The following is a 20436-nucleotide window of genomic DNA, read 5'->3' on the forward strand; positions in this document are numbered from 1 at the left end:
GCAAGGATCTCTTTCGATATTTTAAAGTACAAGACTTCATACAAAAAAGACCACATTGATGGCTAAGCCTTATGAATCAGATATGGAGAGGAGTGTGCTTCAGCCAATGGGTGCCCCCTTGGTCAGTACTCTCTATCACTCGCTAGGTATTAGTGTGTCGAAGGACATGGAATGGCTATATCAAACCTGGACTCAAAAATTAGGAGTGGAAATCTCCTCAGATATGGAAGGACATCTGGGAAAATGCCAGGAAGATCTGTAATAGGACTCAAGCTATTCAACTGAAGATATTTAATAGTGCCTACATAGCACCAGCATGGCTTGCAAAGTTTAAGGCAGGAGCGTCCCCAGTGTGCCTGAAATGTAAAATAGAAGTTGGTACTCTCACTCATTGTTTGTGGACATGCCATAAGCTCCATAGATAGTTGGACAGTGTGGCGAATGCCTTAGCAAAGATTTTGGGAACTGAGATTGGGCTGGACCCGGAGTGTCTCTTTTTGGGCTTTCCAAATCTTCCTTCTCTAGGTACATATGGGAAGAAACGGTTTACTATTCTTCCCTTTTGTGCAAGGAAAAGCATTTTAGCAATTTGGGTATCGGAAAATCCCCCAGGACTTTCTATTTAGGGCCTTCATTTAGCCATGAGGATGAGGTCCGTCGGTTTGGGAGCCCCTGGGAGGAAGAATCCTATATAAATACGGGTCCTGTTATACAGTCAGAGTCATAGAGATGTACAGCATGGAAACAGACCCTTCGGTCCAACTCGTCCATGCCGATCAGATATCGCAACCCAATCTAGTCCCACCTGCCCGCACCTGGCCCATAGCCCTCCAAACCTTCCTATTCATATACCCATCCAAATGCCTTTTAAATGTTGCAATTGTACCACTTCCTCTGGCAGCTCATTCCATACACGCACCACCCTCTGCGTGAAAACATTGCCCCTTAGGTCTCTTTTACATCTTTTTCCCTCTCACCCTAAACCTATGCCCTCTAGTTCTGGACTGCCCGACCCCAGGGAAAAGACTTGGCCTATCTATCCTATCTGACTTGATATAAATAATAAATAAACATGCAGAATAAAATTATTTTTTTCGTTAGTTATGCATTGCATTGTAGTCTTTTTTTATATGGAGTTTTTTTTCCCTGAAAGCTTAATTTGTGTTTTGGTAGTTTGTATAGTAGATTAGTAGTTTGTTTTCTTTATTGATGTTGCCATTATATTGTAAAATAGTTACACTATTGTATTCATTTTGTAATTTTGTAAAAAAAAATCCAAAAACTTTTCTTTTCAATAAAAAATATTTTTAAAATGAAAAGGTGACTGGGGATGGTCATTCTAATAAGCAAAGTGGAGGTATTTCACAAAGCAGTTACCCAGTCTCCATCTGATATCACTACTGTAATGAAGAACTCATTGTGAGCGCTGAACACAGTAAACTAGATTAAAAGTACAACTGAAATGCTGTTTCACTTGGGAGGTATGTTTGGAGCGTGGATGATGAGAACAGAGGTGGTGAATAAGCAAGTGTTACACCTTCTGCAATTGCACCAAAAGGTTCCATGGGGAAGTGAAGTGAGGAACTATGGAGATAGATAGAAAAGTTGAAAATGTGTTGCTGGAAAAGCGCAGCAGGTCAGGCAGCATCCAAGGAGCAGGAGAATCGACGTTTCGTGCATGAGCCCTTCTTCAGGAATGAGATAGAAAAGTTGACCAGGGTATCACAGAAGGAATGGTACCTATGGTATGCTAACAATGGAGGAGAAGATATGTTTGCTGGTACTAAGTATCCTGCTGGTGATGGTAGAGTTATTCACCACTCCAGACCTCTCTATCTTTTTAAGAAGGTAGCATTGAGCCTAACTTTTTCTTGTTTTAAAGGCAAAGGATGTCTGTTGTGTTCCAGATGCAATTCGATTGGTTAAACTACTTGACATTAAACAGAACAGTTGAAATACAAAAGAATGAATTTAGAGTAACAACTTATTGGAAAACTTAAAAATCAGATGTACAGCATGGAAACAGATCTTTTGGTCCAACTCGTCCATGCTGACCAGATATCCTAAAATTAATCTGTCCCATTTACCAGCACATGGCCTATATCCTTCTAAACCCTTCCTATTCACGTACCCATCCGGATGCCTCTTAAATGTTGTAATTGTATTCAGTATGATTTAAATGCCTCCACTACTTCCTCCGACAGTTCATTCTATACATGCACTTACAGAATAAATGCATGTAACTACTACTAACTGATTATGGGATGTCATTACTAATAAGATAATATCCCATAATCAAACCCCTTGGCAAAAAGGCAAATTCAGAAACAGATTTTGTCTCATGCAATCCAGCAGCTGAGAAACAAACCCCCCAGATTTTGGCTGTAATTGATAGGGGGTAAAATAACTTCCACTTCAACCCATAACAGAAGCTGCTGAATCTAAAAGCCAAAAGCTAGAAATCCTGAAGTAGAAAATGATCTTTTGAATACAGAGAACGGAGGAGTGGAAAGTAAGGACATAGGGAACCCTGTCGCTGCTCTGAGAGGGAGAAAAGTGAGGGAGGTGGGGGGAAATGTGAGAAGTGGTCTGGACATGGTTGAGAGCTTTGTCAACCACAATGAGAAAGGAATCCTCGGTTAAAGAAAAGGAGGAAATTTTAGAGGCATGCCAATGGAAGGGGGATCAACGGAACAGATGTAACAAGACAGAAACAGGGAAAATGGAATGAAATTGGTTGTGAGGAAATTAGTCAAGGTAATTTAAGATTAGGTGGGATTAGAGTAAAACCACAGGGATATCTGCAATTCAAATGACCATTTTCCACTACCTCCAGCAGTTGCAACTACTCAGCAATGCATATCCAAAATTGTCCAAGACCTGCACAACATCCAAGTTAGGGCTTATAACTGTCAAGTAATGTTCATATCACGCAACTGCTAGGCAATGACCCTCTCCAACAAGACAGAATCCAACCATTACTCCTTGACATTCAATGGCATTACCAACATTGAAAGACACATTATCAACATCTTGGGCCTTACTGTTCAGCAGAAACTCAATCAGACCAGCTATATAAATACACCGTTACAGGAGTAGGCATTCTGTGGCAAGTAACTCACCTGTCTCCCCAGTGCCTGTCCACCATTTGCAATGCACAAAGTAGCAGTGTGTTGGAATATTCACTCTATTTGTTTGGAAGGGTGCAGCTGCGACATTCAACAACCTTGACACCATCCAACATAAAGCAGCCCACCTTCAATTTTCACTCCATTCACCTCCAATACATTGTGGCAGCAATGTAGTCCACATACAAAATGCACTTGAACAACTCAAAGACATTTCAGCAATACTTTCCAAACCAGAAACCCCTAACACTCTGAAGGTCAAGTGCAGCAAACAAATAAAAACACCACTTGCAAGTTCCCTTTCAAGCTACAAACCATCCTGGAACTCCAATTGTGTGCATTGTGTGTCTAAAGACAGCAGCGGAACATCTTCTCCACAACGAGTAAGTGTTTATAATAAATACTGGTTGAGTCAGTGATATGTACATCCCATGAACAAATTCTTCAAAATAAATCTGAGTACTTATCACATTCATCTTGGCTAATGAATCTACATTTGCTTCTAGGAATAAATTGTTCAAATTTATATTCAGTATGATTTAAATACCTCCAGGAATTCCCACTCCAACAGTAACCTCCTATACCCTTTAGCTCCACTGGAATGTTTTCCTAACATCGGCTTCAATATACCGTATGTTCCTCTCTCCAATGTCAGAGGAATTCCTTGCCTCAAGACATTGTGGATTTACCTGCAGCACAGGAAATCCAGAAGTTCAAGAAGATAGCTCATCACTACCTTTTCATGGTGAAAGTGAGGACTGCAGATGCTGGAAATTAGAGTGTGGTGCTAGAAAAGCACAGCAGGTCAGGCAGCATCAGAGGAGCAGGAAAATTGATGTTTCGGGCAATAGCCCTTCATCAGGAATGAGGCAGGGAGCCTCGGGGGTGGAGACTTAAATGGGAGGGGGTAGGGCTAGGGGGAAGGTAGCAATAAGTGGATTGAGGTGGGGGTAAAGGTGATAGGTCCGAGGGGAGGGTGGAGTAGATAGGTGGGAAGGAAGAAGGACAGGTGGGACAGATCGTGAGGGCGGTGCTGACCTGGAAGGTTGGAACTGCGATAAAGTGGAGGGAGGGGAAATGAGGAAACTGGTGAAATCCACATTGATGCCATGGGGTTGGAGGGTCCCGAGGCAGAAGATGAAGCTTTCTTCCTCCAGGTGTTGGGTAGTAAGGGAGTGGCAATGGAGGTGGCCCAGGACCTGCATGTCCTCGGCGGAGTGGGAGGGGGAGTTGAAGTGTTGGCTCACGGGGCGGTGAGGTCGGTTGGTGCAGGTGTCCCAGAGATGTTCTCTGAAGCTCTCTGCGAGGAGGTGTCCTGTCTCCCCGATGTAGAGGAGACCACATCGGGAGCAACGGATACAGTAAATGATGTGTGGAAGTACAGATGAAACTTTGATGGAAGCGGAAGGCTTATCTGGGGTCTTTGACAGTGGTGTGGGTGCAGGTTTTGCAATTCCTGTGGTGGAGAAAGTGAGGACTGCAGATGCTGGAGATCAGAGCTGAAAATGTGTTGCTGGAAAAGCGTAGCAGGTCAGGCAAGCATCCAAGGAGCAGGAGAATTGATGTTTCAGGCATGAGCCCTTCTTCAGGAATTTTTTCAGGATTCCTGAAGAAGGGCTCATGCCCGATACGTCGATTCTCCTGCTCCTTGGATGCTGTCTGACCTGCTATGCTTTTCCAGCAACACATTTTTAGCCCCAAATCCTGTGGTGGCAGGGGAAGGTGCTGGGAGGGAAGGATGGGTTGTTGGGGCGTGTGGACCTGATGAGGCAGTCACGGAGGGAACAGTCTTTACGGAAAGCAGATAGGGGTGGGAGGGAAATAGATCTCTGGTGGTGGGGTCCATTAGTAAGTGGCGGAAATCGCACAGGATGATGCAATGTATTTGGAGGTTGGTGGGGTGGAAGGGGAGGACGGGGGGAGGGGGGGGGGGCTGGGGGGAGGTTCAGGAAGGGAAGAGAGGCATCAGAGATAGTCCAGGTAAATTTAAGGTCAGGGTGTTGGTCAAGTTAATGAATGGTTCAACCTGCTCATGGGAGCACGAGGTGGTGCCAATGCAGTCATCAATGTAGCAGAGGAAAAGGTGGGGAGTGGTGCCCTTGTAACTGTGGAAGATAGACTGTTCCACGTAGCCGACAAAGAGACAGGCATAGCTGGGGCCCACGCAGATGCCCACGGCTACCCCTTCTGTCTGGAGGAAGTGGGAGGATTCGAAGGAGAAATTGTCGAGAGTGAGTACGGGGTTCAGCCAAACAATTTAGAGTGTCTGTGGAAAGGTACTGGTGGGGACGTCAGGAGAGGAAGAAATGGGAGGCTTGGAGACTCTGGTCATGGCAGATGGAGGGGTATAGGGACTGGATAGAGTCAGAGATATACAGCATGGAAACAGTCCCTTTGGTCCAACTTGTCCATGCCGACCAGATATCCCAACCCAATCTAGTCCCACCTGCCAGCACCCGGCCCATATCCCTCCAAACCCTTCCTATTCATATACCCATCCAAATGCCTCTTAAATGTTGCAATTGTACCAACCTTCACCACTTCCTCTGGCAGCTCATTCCACACACGTACCATTTTTTGCATGAAAAAGTTGCCCCTTAGGTCTCATATCTTTCCCCTCTCACCCTAAACCTATGCCATCTAGTTCTGGACTCCCTGACCCCAGGGAAAAGACTGTCTATTTATCCGATCCATGCCCCTCATAATTTTGTAAACCTCTCTAAGGTCAGCCCTCAGCCTCCGACGCTCCAGGGAAAACAGCCCCAGCCTGATCAGCCTCTCCCTATAGCTCAAATCCTCCAATCCTGGCAACATCCTTGTAAATCTTTTCTGAACCCTTTCAAGTTTCACAACATCTTTCCGATAGGAAGGAGACCAGAATTGCACGCAATATTCCAAAAGGGGCCTAACCAATGTCCTGTACAAACGCAATATGACCTCCCAACTCCTGTACTCAATACTCTGACCAATAAAGGAAAGCATACCAAACGCCTTCTTCACTATCCTATCTACCTGCGACTCCACTTTCAAGTATCTATGAACCTGCACTCCAGGTCTCTTTGTTCAGCAACACTCCCTAGGACCTTACCATTACATGTATATGTCCTGCTAAGATTTACTTTCCCAAAATGCAGCACCTCGCATTTATCTGAATTAAACTCCATCTGCCAATTCTCAGCCCATTGGCCCATCTGGTCAAGATCCTGTTTGTAATCTGTGGTAACCTTCTTCGCTGTCCACTACGTCTCCAATTTTGGTGTCATCTGCAAACTTACTAACTGTACCTCTTATGCTTGCATCCAAATCATTTATGTAAATGATGAAAAGTAGAGGACCCAGCACCGATCCTGTGGCACTCCACTGATCACAGGCCTCCAGTCTGAAAAATCCTCCACCACCACTCTCTGTCTTCTACCTTTGAGCCACTTCTGTATCCAAATGGCTAGTTCTCCCTTTATTCCATGAGATCTAACCTTGCTAATCAGTCACCCATGGGGAACCTTGTCAAATGCCTTACTGAAATCCATATAGATCACATCTACTGCTCTGCCCTCAATCTTCTTTGTTACTTCTTCAAAAAAATCAAGTTTGTCAGACATGATTTCCCATACACAAAGCTATGTTGACTATTCCAAATCAGTCCTTGCCTTTCCAAATACATGTACATCCTGTCCCTCAGGATTCCCTCCAACAACTTGCCCACCACGGAGGTCAGGCTCACCGGTCTATTGTTCCCTGGCTTGTCTTTACCGCCCTTCTTAAACAGTGGCACCACATTTTCCAACCTCCAGTCTTCCGACACCTCACCTGTGACTATCGATGAAACAGATATCTCAGCAAGAGACCCAACAATCACTTCTCTAGCTTCCCACAGAGTTCTCGGGTACACCTGATCCTGTCCTGGGGATTTATCCACTTTTAACCGTTTCAAGACATCCAGCACTTTTCCTCCTCTGAAATATGGACATTTTGCAAGATGTCACCATCTATTTCCCTACAATCTTTTCCACAGTAAATACTCTTCCACATCCTTTTCCACAGTAAATACTGATGCAAAATATTCATTTAGTATCTCCCCCATTTTCTGTGGCTCCACACAAAGGCCGCCTTGCTGATCTTTGAGGGGCCATATTCTCTCCCTAGTTACCCTTTTGTCCTTCATGTATTTATAAAAACCCTTTGGATTCTTCTTAATTCTAATTGCCAATGTTATCTCATGTCCCCTTTTTGCCCACCTGATTTTCCTCTTAAGTATACTCCTACTTCCTTTACACTCTAAGGATTCACTTAATCTATCCGGTCTATCTGTGGCATATGCTTCCTTCTTTTTCTTAACCAAACCCTCAGTTTCTTTAGTCATCCAGCATTCCCTATAGCTAACAGCCTTCCCTTTCACCCTGACAGGAATATACTTTCTCTGGATTCTTGTTATCTCATTTGTGAAGGCTTCCCATTTTCCAGCCGTCCCTTTACCTGTGAACACCTGCCCCCAAAGCTTTCAAAAGTTCTTGCCTAATACCGTCAAAATTGGCCTTTCTCCAATTTAGAACTTCAACTTTTCGATCTCGCCTATCCTTTTCCATCAACACTTTAAAATGAACAGAATTATGGTCGCTGGCCCCAAAGTGCTCCCCCACTGACATCTCAGTCACCCGCCCTGCCTTATTTTCCAAGAGGAGGTCAAGTTTTGCACCTTCTCTCGTAGGTACATCCACATACTGAACCAGAAAATTGTCTTGTACACACTTAACAAATTCCTCTCCGTCTAAACCTTTAACACTATGGCAGACCCAGTCGATGTTTGGAAAGTTAAAATCCCCTACCATAACCACCCTATTATTCTTACAGATAGCTGAGATCTCCTTACAAGTTTGTTTCTCAATTTCCCTCTGACTATTGGGGGGTCTATAATACAATCCTAATAAGGTGATCATCCCTTTCTTATTTCTCAGTTCCACCCAAATAACTTCCCTGGATGTATTTCTGGGAATATCCTTCCTCAGCACAGCTGTAATGCTATCCCTTATCAAAAATGCCACTCCCCCTCCTCTCTTGCCTCCCTTTCTATCCTTCCTGTAACATTTGTATCCTGGAACATTAAGCTGCCAGTCCTGCCCATCCCTGAGGCCATGTTTCTGTAATTGCTATGATATCCCAGTCTCATGTTCTTAACCATGCCCTGAGTTCATCTGCCTTCCCGATTCGGCCCCTTGCATTGAAATAAATGCAGTTCAATTTATTAGTCCTACCTTGTCCCTGCCTGCCCTGACTGTTTGACTCACTTCTGTTCTCAACCGTAGCAGTCTCAGATTGATCTCTTTCCTCACCGTCTCCCTGGGTCCCCCCTCCACCACCCCACCTTACTAGTTTAACATCCTCCCAAGCAGTTCTAGCAAATTCCCCTGCCAGTATATTAGTCCCCTTCCAATTTAGGTGCAATCCGTCCTTCTTGTACAGGTCACTTCTACCCCAAAGGAGATTCCAATGATCCAAAAATGTGAATCCTTCTCCCATACACCAGCTCCTCAGCCATTCATTCATCTGCTCTATCCTCTGATTCCTGCCCTCACTAGCTCGTATCCCTGGGAGTTATCCAGATATTACTACCCTTGAGGACCTCCTTTTTAAATTTCTGCCTAACTCTCTAATCTCCCTTCAGAATCTCAACCTTTTCCCTTCCTAGATCGTTGGTTCCAATGTGGACAATGACCTCTTGCTGGCCCCTCTCCCCCGTGAGAACATTCTGCACCCTCTCGGAGACATCCTTGATCCTGGCACCAGGGAAACAACACACCATTCTGCTTTTTCTCTGCTGACCACAGAAACGTCTGTCTGTACCTCGTACTACATAATCTCCAAACACAATTGATCTCTTGGAAGCCAACACACCCCTCGTTGCTTTAGATCCAGTCTCAATACCAGAAATTTGGCTGTTCGTGCTACGTTGCCCTGAGAATCCATCACCCCCTACATCTTCCAAAACAGCATACCTGTTTGAAATGGGTATATCCACAAAAGACTCCTGCCCATGTTGCCTACCTCTCTTACCCTTCCTAGAGTTAACCAATCTATGTGACTGTATCTGAGACCTTCACCCCCCCCTTCCTATAACTGCCATCTATCACATACTGTTGCTGTTGCAAATTCTTCATCGCTTCTATCTGTCTCTACAACCGATCCACTCGATCTGATAAGATTCGCAGCCAACAGCATTTATGGCAGATATAATCTGCAGTAACCCTTAAACTCTCTTTAAACTCCCACATCTGACAAGAAGTACATGTCACTGCAAAGGCCATTTTTGTTCCTTCACAATCTACAGACCCAGAAAATAACACTGTCTTATTCCTCTACAAAACACTGCACCAGTTTAAATTAAGAGCTACGGCTTATATTTTAAGTTTAATCAAGAGACTTATCTCCAAAAACATGTAATCAAGAAAGAACCCACTGTACTCACTACTGCAACCTTTCTATTGGACAGACTTAAAACAATTAACTTATCTGATTCTGTGTTGTGAACTTCGCCCAAACCGGTTCCTCCAAGATTAGTTGTGAAATTCACTTTTTTAATTTTCCCAAATGCACTCCAATGTCCAGCGACACATGAATTCAAAAACAGCAAAGGCAGTAACTGTGCAGGTTCTCTCTCTCTCTCGCGCTGTCCTCACCATGTGCTTCCTTTATCTGCTCTTCTCTGTTTTAAAACTGCTGTTGTTTTGACAATGCAACAGCATATAAAACAGTAATTGCTGCTCCTGGAATTCGAGGAATCACCTCCAGCACCTAAAATACGTCAAAAAAAAAAAAAGGAGCAGCTCTTACAGCCAGAAATTTTTCCCATTCTCCATAATGTCCATGGTGAAGATGAGGCATTGGGGGCCAAGGAAACTGAAATCTTGGCAGAGGTGGAGGGCATGGGTGGTGTCCCGAACATACGTGGAGAGTTCCTGAATCAGGAACTACTTTCTCAAGGGCAACTAGGAATGGGCAATACATGTTGTCCAGCCAGCATCACCCACAAGTGAATACATTTTTAAAAAGAACAAACGTTCACTCAATATTGTGCAACAGAAGGTGACCATGAGGGACAGGCATCACTTCAGGGCATATTTACAGGCTGGAAACAGTTACCTGCACTGAAGAGCAGATCATCTTGGGACAGATATCAAGAAATGCTTAAGGCCCAAACGCTACATCACTGTATTGTTTCCCTCCTCCCCCCCAACCAAAAAAAGGTGGAGTAGAAGAACACCACCTTTGACCACAAGTCCATCAGGAAGTGCTCAGTACGCAGTGTCCTTGAGACCCTTCGGGAAAAGGAGAGGGCGGATCCTATTGAGCAGTTCCATGGGCAGAATATCAAAGTCATTTGACAGAATGTCTCATTGCCAGAACTTTCAAACAAGCACCAAGACATTGCTTGGCTGGTGGTGAGAAGGGCTTTGCCAGTGAGATCCTTCATGCACGCCCGGACTCTCTGCCCCACCACATGCTGCCCTCGAAGCGGCTGTGGAGGGGACAAGGCTGTCACACACCTCCTTCTGGAATGTGCCTATGCAAAGGAAGTCTGGAGAGGAATGCAGTGGTTGGTGTTTGTTGAGCAGCTCCATGACACGGGACTCTGTGCTCTACAATCTGTTCCCCGGGATGCACACTGAAACGAACATCATCTGTGCCTGGAGGATCGGTGAAAGATGCTCTTTGGTCTGCCCAAAACCTATTGATCTTCCAGCTGAAGGAGTTGACCCCGACTGAGTGTTGCAGACTGGCACATTCTAAATCCAGAACTGTGTGTTGAGGGACACACTGAAGCTAGGGGCAGCTGCTGCCAAGGCACGGTGGAGAAAGACCACCGTGTAAGGTCTGCCTGCCAAAAAAGAACAGGGGACCCACCCAGTAATTGGGCTCCCCTGATGCCTCAGCTAAAATATCTGGATGGTCAACATACAGATGGGTATAAACAAACAATTAAGTCCAATCTCTGTATGTAAAGATATACAATGTATACATATGAATGGCATCACCAATTGCACAGATATCAAAACATTTTTATGAATAAAGTATATTTTTGAAATAAAAAGGTGGGGTAGAGAGTTATGCTATTGGAAAATTTGTTGGTAGCAGAATGAATAGTCAGGCTTTAGCTTGAGGGGCTTTGGAGAGCAGGGGCTCAGCAAAAGGTACAGGGAAGCTCGGGTAGTCCTTTTCACTTTCCTCTTTAGTCACACAGAAGTTGAGATTGCAGTTAGGGTGATCACATGTTCCTCCTGCAGGATGTGGAAGTTCAGGAGACTTCCATCGTCCCTGGTGACTACACCTGTGGGAAGTGCACCCAGCTACAACTCCTGGGAGACTGTTAGGGAGCTGCAGCTGAATGGACTCAGGATGCTGAGTGCATCCTGGGTAAGATTTTCAGTGAGGTGGTCACACTTAAGGTGCAGGCAGAGAGTAGCTAGGTAACCACCAGGAAAGGCGAAGGTAGTAGGCAAAGTGCAGGATGACTGGCTCTGGGGCACAGCAGGAAAGGATTAAGCTGAAGAGGACCTTAGTGATAGGAGATTTGATAGCTAGGGGAACAGACAGGAGATTCTGTGGCCACAAACAAGAATCCAGGATGCTGTATTGCCTCCCAGTTGCCAGGGTCCAGGATGCAGGATTTCTCAAGAGGGAGTGAGAGCAACCAGAAGTCATTGTGCACTTTCGCACAAATGATATTGGTAAAAACAGGGATGTAGTCCTGCAAAGAGCTAGGAAAAAAGGTTAAAAATCAGGACCTAGACAGCAGTAATCTCCGGACTATTTCTGGTGCCACATGCAGTGAGGGTATGAACAGGAGGATATGGCATATGAATGCATGGCTAAAGAATTAGTGAAGGGACAGGGACTCATTTTTAGATCATAGAGATCTTTTCTGGGGCAGAGGTGACCTGTTCAAGAGGGACGGCTTGCACTTGAACTGGAGGGGGACCAATATCTTGGCGGCCAGGTTTACTAGTGCTGCAAGAGAAGGTTTACATTAGATTGGCGGGAAGATCCTCAACAGCAGGGAGGCCAGTGAGACACTGGAAGAAGATACTAAGTTGAAGAGACAGGTCAGGCTGGAACATGACAGTGAGCAAGAAATGCCTGCTGGATTAAATGGTAAGGCTGATAAATTCAGGGCATGGACAGGTATGTGGGACTATGACATTGTATCCATTACAGAAACGTGGTGAAGGGAGGGACATGGGGTTAGCATGGATGGACACTTTGGTCGACATGGACCAGTTTGGGCCGAAGGGTCTGTCCCTGTGCTGAAGGACTCTATGATTCCAAAACATAGATCTCAACTTCTCCCACTAATAATGACAACATGTTTAGTCACCTCGGTCTTCTTTATAATCAAACAAAATGGAAGAGTCAGACTCAGATGTACAGCACGGAAATAGACCCTTCAGTCCAACTTGTCCATACCAACCAGATATGCTAATCTAATCGAGTCCCATTTGTCAGCAATTGGCCCATATCCCTCTGAACCCCGCCTATTCATATACCCAACCAGATGTCTTCTGAATGTTGCAATTGTATTAGCCTCCACCACTTCCTCGAGCAGCTCATTCCATACACACACCACCTTCTGCGTGAAAAGGCTGCCCCTTAGACCCCTTCTATATCTTTCCCCTTTCACCCTAAACATATGTCCTTTAGTTCTGGATTCCCCCACCCCAGAAAAGAAACTTTGTCTATTTATCCTATCCATGTCCCTCATGATTTTATAAACCTCTATAAGGTCACCTCTCACCCTCCAAAGCTTCAGGGAAAACAGCCCCAGCCTATTCAGCCTCTCCCTACAGCTCAAATCCTCCAAACCTGGTAACATCCTTGAAAGGGTTCAGAAAAGTTTTACAAGTTTCACAACATCCTTCTGATAGGAAGGAGTGCAGAATTGCAAGCAATACTCTAAGTGGCCTAATCAATGTCTTGTACAGCCATAACATGACCTCCCAACTCCTGAACTCAATGCTCTGACCAACAAAAGGAAAACATACCAAATGCCTTCTTCACTATTCTATCTATCTGCGACTCTACTTTCAAGGAACTATGAACCTGCACTCCAAGGTCTCTTTGTTCAACAACACTCTCTAGGACCTTACCATCAAGTGTATACGTCCTGCTAAGATTTGCTTTTCCAAAATGCAGCACCTCACATTTACCTGAAGTAAACTCCATCTACCACTTGTCAGCCCATTGGCCCACCTGGTCAAGATCCCATTATAATCGGAGGTAAACTTCTTCGCTGTCCAATACACTTATGATTTTGGTGTCATCTGCAAACTTACTAACTATACCTCTTATGCACACATCCAAATCATTTATATAAATGATGAAAAGTAGTGGACCCAGCACCAATCCTTTTGGCACTCCATTGGTCACAGGCCTCCAGTCTGAAAAACCCTCCACCACCACCCCGTCTTCTACCTTTGAGCCAGTTCTGTATCCAAATGGCTAGTTCTCCCTCTATTCCATGAGATCAAACCTTGCTAAACAGGCTCCCATAGAGAACCTTATCGAACGCCATTCTGAAGTCCATATAGATCATGTCCACTGCTCTGCCCTCATCCATCCTCTGAGTTTCTTGAAGTAGTAACAAGCAAGTTCATGAGACATGAACCATGCTGACTATCCCTAATTAGATCTTGCCTTTCCATGTAAATCCTGTCCCCCAGGATTCCCTCCAACAACTTGCCCAGCACCAATGTCAGACTCACCAGTCTATAGTTCTCTGGCTTTTCCTTACCAACTTTCTTAAATTGTGGTACCACACTAGCCAATCTCCAATCATCTGGCACCTCACTTGTGTCTATCGATGATACAAATATCTCAGCAAGAGGCACAATCACTTCCCTAGCTTCCTAGAGTTCTAGAGTACACCTGATCAGGTCCTGTGAATTTATCCACTTTTATGCATTTCAAGACATCCAGCACCACCTCCTCTGTAATATAAACACCATCTATTTCTCCATATTCTATGTCTTCCATGTCCTTCTCCACAGTGAACACTGATGCAAAATATTCATTTAGTATCTACCCCATCTCCACACATAGGCTGCCTTGCTGATCTTTGAGGGGCCCTATTCTCTCTATAGTTACCCTTTTGTCCTTAATGTATTTATAAAATTCCCTTTGGATTTTCCTTAATTCTATTTGCCAAAGCTATCTCATGTCCCCTTTTTGCCCTCCTGATTTCCCTCTTAAGTATACTCCTACTACCTTTATACTCTTCTAAGGATTCACTCGATCTATCCTGTCTGTACCTGACATATGCTTCCTTCTTTTTCTTTACCAAAACCTCAATTTCTCTAGGCATCCAGCATTCCTTGCACCTACCAGCCTTTCCTTTCACCCTAACAGGAATACAAAGTCTCTGGACTCTTATCTCATTTCTGAAGGCTTCCCATTTTCTAGCCATCCCTTTAACCTGTGAACATCTGCCCCCCCCCCCCCCAAGTCAGCTTCTGAAAGTTCTTGCCTAATATCGTCAAAATTAGCCCTCCTCCAATTTAGAACTTCAACTGTTCGATCCGTTCTATCCTTTTCCATTACTATTTTAAAACTAAATAAAATTATGGTCACTGGCACCTAACCCAGAGTCTGTACCAACAAAAAACTACAAGTAGTCCAGTGGGTTCACTTTCCAGCACTTGACCCATAGTCTCAAATAATCAAAGTACTTTGTAAAGATCGTGAAGTTTCCCAACTCTCCAAATTTCCCTCTGGATGAAAAGTATCCTCAAATGCCCTCTAAAATCCTCCCTTTCACCGTGAACTAAGGGAACAGTTGTTTTCTATCAAATTTATATACTTCAAACAAATTGCCTCTCAGCCTTGTTGCCCAGAAAACAACCTTAGCTTATCTAAACTGCTTCTTCCCAGGCAACATCCTGGTGAATCTTCTCTACACCCTCTCCATTGCAATCACATCCTTCATTTTGTGCAGGCACTGCGCACAATATCCCAGCTATGGCCTAACCAATGACCAACACAGTACCAAGATATTGTCCTTATGCCTTGACTGATAAAGACAATTGTAGTTAAGGTATACAGGACAATGACCTGTTCTATCACCTTTAGGGATGTGTGGACAAAACCCCCAAGATCCTGCTGTTCCTCGGAGTTCCTAGTGTTCTGCCATTCAATGAGTACTCCCTGCTTGTTACTTCTTCCAAAGTGAATAACCCTACATTTAAATCAGGGTAAAATTCCATCTCCCATAATGACTGTCCCGAATCAAACCTTGCCTCTCCAAGTGGAGATTAACACACTCCTTTAGAATTTTCTCCAAGTTTCCCCACCACTGATTTGAAACTCACTGGTATCTAATTCCCTGGGTTTTCTGTATTATTGTGCTTGTAAAATGGAACAACATGGCTGTCATCTTTTTGCTATCCCTTCTATCACTTCAGCTCCACCTGAAAACCCAACTTTTTGATTAGACTTTTAGTCACCTCTAGTTTCTCCTTCCTTGGCTTTATGTTCTAATTTTTTTGTTTCTTAAGTAACTTTGGGATGTTTTACTACCAATGACAAGTGCAATATAACTAACTTACTATTGTTTCTAGTTTCAACACAAAGTAGACCAGAAAAGGGCAAACCTCACAGAGAAGTAAATTATTCAAAAGGACTGTAAAGGGCATAGCTAATTTGAAAACAAGAGTATTACTAATGTGTTTATGTAACAATTCACGATTAACCACAGCCAACATTGTAGACTTTAAAACATACTTTGATGTTAATTTATGAAGCCAAAGGAATTCCATTAAAATATTTTGTATCACTGTGCTATTGCTTTGAGTTTATGCAAGAAAGATGCCCTCTCTCATCAGTTCTACACACAAGCAGATTTGAAACACTTCAAATACAACTGAAAATCAATCACAAAAAAACACATACACTTGGGCAAATCTGAACTGAAATTGGAGCTTGAGCAAAAAAAATACAAAAAGCTTGTTTCACACCCAGGAGGCAAGTAAAACCGTGGTAAAATCTTCAAATTACGACCTCAAGTTTCAATGGTATTTTAAATGCTTACTCATTGTATAATATCTGTAAAGTTATGAAGTACGATGACGAGAAGCTAACGCATTTGGACAAAAAATTAAATTCGTGTTTGTAGCTAAATAGTTAGACAAAAAGGATTAAATTAGATCAATGTCAAACACGAGGATCTTCTTTCTTGATACCTCCTACCACCCTTATTTTAGGTGTGTTAAATATTGGCATTATAAGGTAAATAATTAGCGCTTTAAACAGAGACTAAACAGACTCAATTTATATTTTAAAAAATTGAGTCAAAATATTTTGAAGTCACGCACGACTCGCATCCAGGACATCAGAAATTCATTTAAAGTTTCTCAATCACAATGTATACATATTTAATTTCAAACTTTGCATTAAAATGGTATTAAACAGATGTCCTAATCAAAATAAAGCAATCTCATTCTGAGAGAAATCGTTTGGGGTTTCTTCACACCTACTTCTAAGAGAGTTTTCATTGACGATTCTCTCACGGAGCAAACACGCTGATCACTGGGATTCTTGAGGTATCCCGGGCTCGTTTAAAAAAAATACTTATAACATTTTAACAATTTAAAACTCAGGAAATGCACAATTTGTGATTTGTTTTTCATGTATTTCGGTGACACTTAATTGGCCTATGTACATTCCCTCTTGATCTCTTCCCTTGTGTACAGCTCTCAGCTGTCAGGGAAGGTTCGGCTGCAAGCAAACATCGGGCCTCAATTCTCCCGAGTGCTTGTGCCGCCCACCCTCTTGAATGACAAAGCAGTCTGGCTGGAGAATCAGAAAAAGGCACTGTGACAATCTCCTGATGGCTGGGCACCCACCCACACACAACTGGGCTTCGACCTCTGAACAGTAGAATGGAGTCTTTATTATATATAAAATCCAAAACTCTTACATCACACTGACCGCCTGCAATTTACTTACTGTTTCTGTCGTAAATCTCGCACCAGCGTTGGCCTAAGGCACAGAAATCCTTTCAAAAAAGATCCGGGATTGGTTGAGTGAAGATTTCTTTTTTATAAATTAAAATGTAAATTTCGGCTGCGGGGAGAATCGATAATGAAGGGATATTCTCTATTCAAACTGGTTTCTTCTTGTGTCACTTTCAAATTATATATAATTTCACGGATTTTTGTTTTGAAAACGCCACTGATGTTGACATATGCGGGGCTGGTCTTGTGGCAGTCAGTGCTCCCTCTCTGCAAACTCGGGTACTCAGCGCTGCTAACGGGTGCAAATCGCCGCTCGCGCCGTTTCCATAGCTACTCCTCCTCGAGCTCAGGAATTACCATGGGTTCCCCTCCCATCTCAGCCGATCCAGCACGTCAACGTAGGCAGCCACGCGCCATACACCCACTCCCCATGGCACGGCGCGTTCTTCCACCTTTGTTTGGAGGTAGTGGTGCAGACAGTCTGCACCGAGATCTGTCTCTCCGGAGAAAGGACTGCAACGGCGCGACACCTGCTAACACTTTATTAATAATATTGTTGTTATCGTAGAGAACAAAGATTGCACATTGTGACGTTTTGGAAATTATGTGTAAAAGTAAGCTAGAAGGAGAAACAATGGATGTCTTACAACGGATGCACTGATCAGCACTAAATTAAAGCGTGTTTTTATTACTAATGAAATGTTAAGTGGTTATTTCAAATATGATCAAGCATTTGACTTTTATATATGAAGTCCACATTGATCAGTGAAATATATATGTCAAACGTGCTGTTTTCAATGTTTTATAATAGAACCGTGTCACCACTAAGCAACTACGTGCCCCTCATCCGTGACATGATTTAAATTGTTACAACAGCAACGATTAATGATATATAAGTTAACGAGGAGATCAGCATCAATCTAGTTTTTAGGCGGGCTGTCAACATGGTCACGATTGATAAATTGAAGATTATCTCCGGCCACTGCATAGTATTTTATTTTGCCAGAACGCTTTGTTTATTTATTATACATCTAATCATATGGGGAATAAGAATTGAGCAACAGAGCTATCTAATTGACCATCAGAAAGCCTGGTCACTACCTAGAATAGGAAAGAAATGCACTGAGTGAACAGACAGGTTGGGTGACCATGCCTGGAAGCCAGGTGTTTGCAGGTCAGACGACTAAAACTCATTATATCCCAATAGGTATAGTAACCCAGACCCCTGCTATTTTAAGGGACATTAATCAGTCAGACTTAAAGTGACCTTTACAATTTCAGAGTTCCAAAGAACTTCAAATACCATCATACCTCATACGAACAATGCTCCTTCCATTTGGATGTCAAGGTCATTTTGATGTCAAGTGTTGGTTGAATATTTACACATAGCCCTGGTTTAGTTTTTCAGGTTCTCCCACAAGACATTGTCTGTAGCCCAAACAACCATAGTGACTGATTGTTGGTTCAAGAAGTTGTCCTTCTGACTGTCCTGTGGCTACTTTTCTTCATTGGGGGATTTTGACACAAACTTTTAATGATGATCATTATTTTGGTCACAAGTGGATATTTGCTTCCCATATCTTGATGTTAAATCCAGCAGATCTTCACAAACACTTTCCAATTGTCTTTCAAATGCTTCCTTTCATGCCTGTGGCAGACTTTCAGGCATAGCCCTGAGGTAAAGTACTTTATTGAGCTGTTCATTCTAAAGAGATGATGATAATGTTGTCACTGTTGTAAGCATCCAGTTTGCACACAGGGAGAACCGCAAGCAGCAATAAATGATCAGGTAATGTGTTTCATTAAGGCTTATTGAGCTATAAACATTGACCAGGTGGTGGTTTTTTGAAATACTTCAGTCAGATATCTTACATCCACTTGCAGTACATGCAGGATCTTCATTTAACATTTCACTGTAAGATTTGCAGCTCTTCCTCATTACTGCCTTGGAGTGACAGCAATTTTAGACTCAATAGTTGAATATTACAGGCTACCTGTTGGCAGGAAAACAGATAAGTGAAACTGTAAATTCGGGTACATGCCATTCACTGTGCACGAGTTACTAGTAACTAGAATACCTACCCTTACCACACTTTTCCAGGCAATTAGGGAGGCATCAGGCAGTTTACTCTCGTCTTACTTGTAGATGCTCTTAAGTGGTCAATTAATGTACAATTAAGAGGCTCATTTGCTGCTGCTTTATTTTTCAGGCAGCAAGAAAGATGACATGCAACAGATAGTCCAATTGTTTAACTGAGATCAGTGAAATGTGTTTATCTTTCTGGAGACCCATGGATCACTCAAAAGTCCTTCTCACCCTGACCTTTCCCTGTTGAGTTGCATTCACACCCCTATATTTCCTTACTGGCTCTGTTAGCCCAAATCTCAGACTATCAATGTCGCTCCATCATTGAAGGCCAAATTCTGACCACTTGCATCACAAGCAGTGGACACCTTTCTTGCTTGGGGAGCAGCTCTGTAAGATGGGTGTCCTCTTGGAGATGGACATAAATCTCACCTTATGCCATCAACCAAAAGATTCAAGCAGGGCAAATGGTTAAGTGGAGATGGAATAGTCCCTGACATTAATGTTGAAGTGGGGAATCCTGCCCTCAGCATAAAATTCAAGAAGTTTTGAACTCTCACCTTGACTCAGAGGCAAGTGTGCCATTAATTAAGCATGACAAATATTGAAAACACCAATAATCGGGTAAATGAAACAGTGCTCCAGTGAAGCTCAACACAAACTGGAAGAACACCACCTCATTTTCTGCTTGGGAACCCTCCAACCTTCTGGATTCAATTTCGGGGTCTGAGCACCTTCTCAAATCTCCATACCACAACTTCCACAACTAGGTCTTGTCATACACAAACAACCCATTGTCAGCTACTAATGGTCCCCAATAGCAGCTGTTGATTCTCCCAGGCTGACCGTGATCCATTCCTTTGTCTACCTAACTGCTTTTCTGTCTCTCGCTCTCTCTGGGCTTAATCTCCACCTATTGTTTATTTTCCCCCCTCCCCTAACCCCTTCCTTAGCATGTATACCAACACTTTCCTTGCTACAATCAGTTCTGAAGAAGGGTCACTCTGCTTTCTCTCCACAAATGCTGCCACACCTGCTGAGTTTTCCAGTAATTTCTGATATTGCTTCTGAAAGATGATTGCCAGGAACTACTCAGCAACCTGTCAAAAGCAAACAGCAGTTAATGCTGTATCAATTGTTACCTTAAATATGAAATTGATATGGAGGTTAACTATACAGTATTATTAAAAGAGACAAGCTAAACGAGTTAAATTGCAGATCTGTC

The 20436-nt window shown here is 43.3% G+C and overlaps 1 protein-coding gene across 1 annotated transcript in view; it reads right to left on the bottom strand.

The window, feature by feature from the left end:
* mapre2 (microtubule-associated protein, RP/EB family, member 2) overlaps positions 1-17397 on the bottom strand; it is a 132161-nt gene extending 114764 nt beyond the window's left edge. The window contains exon 1 of the mRNA XM_043688284.2: positions 17118-17397. The gene's annotated coding sequence lies outside the window, so the exon portion shown is untranslated. The remainder of the gene's footprint in view (positions 1-17117) is intronic.
* Positions 17398-20436: the final 3039 nt, after the last annotated feature.

This window comes from Chiloscyllium plagiosum, unplaced genomic scaffold (genome assembly GCF_037043375.1).
Source record: "Chiloscyllium plagiosum isolate Xiang-an unplaced genomic scaffold, Cpla_swu_hap1 HiC_scaffold_4, whole genome shotgun sequence".
Classification (NCBI taxonomy): domain Eukaryota; kingdom Metazoa; phylum Chordata; class Chondrichthyes; order Orectolobiformes; family Hemiscylliidae; genus Chiloscyllium; species Chiloscyllium plagiosum.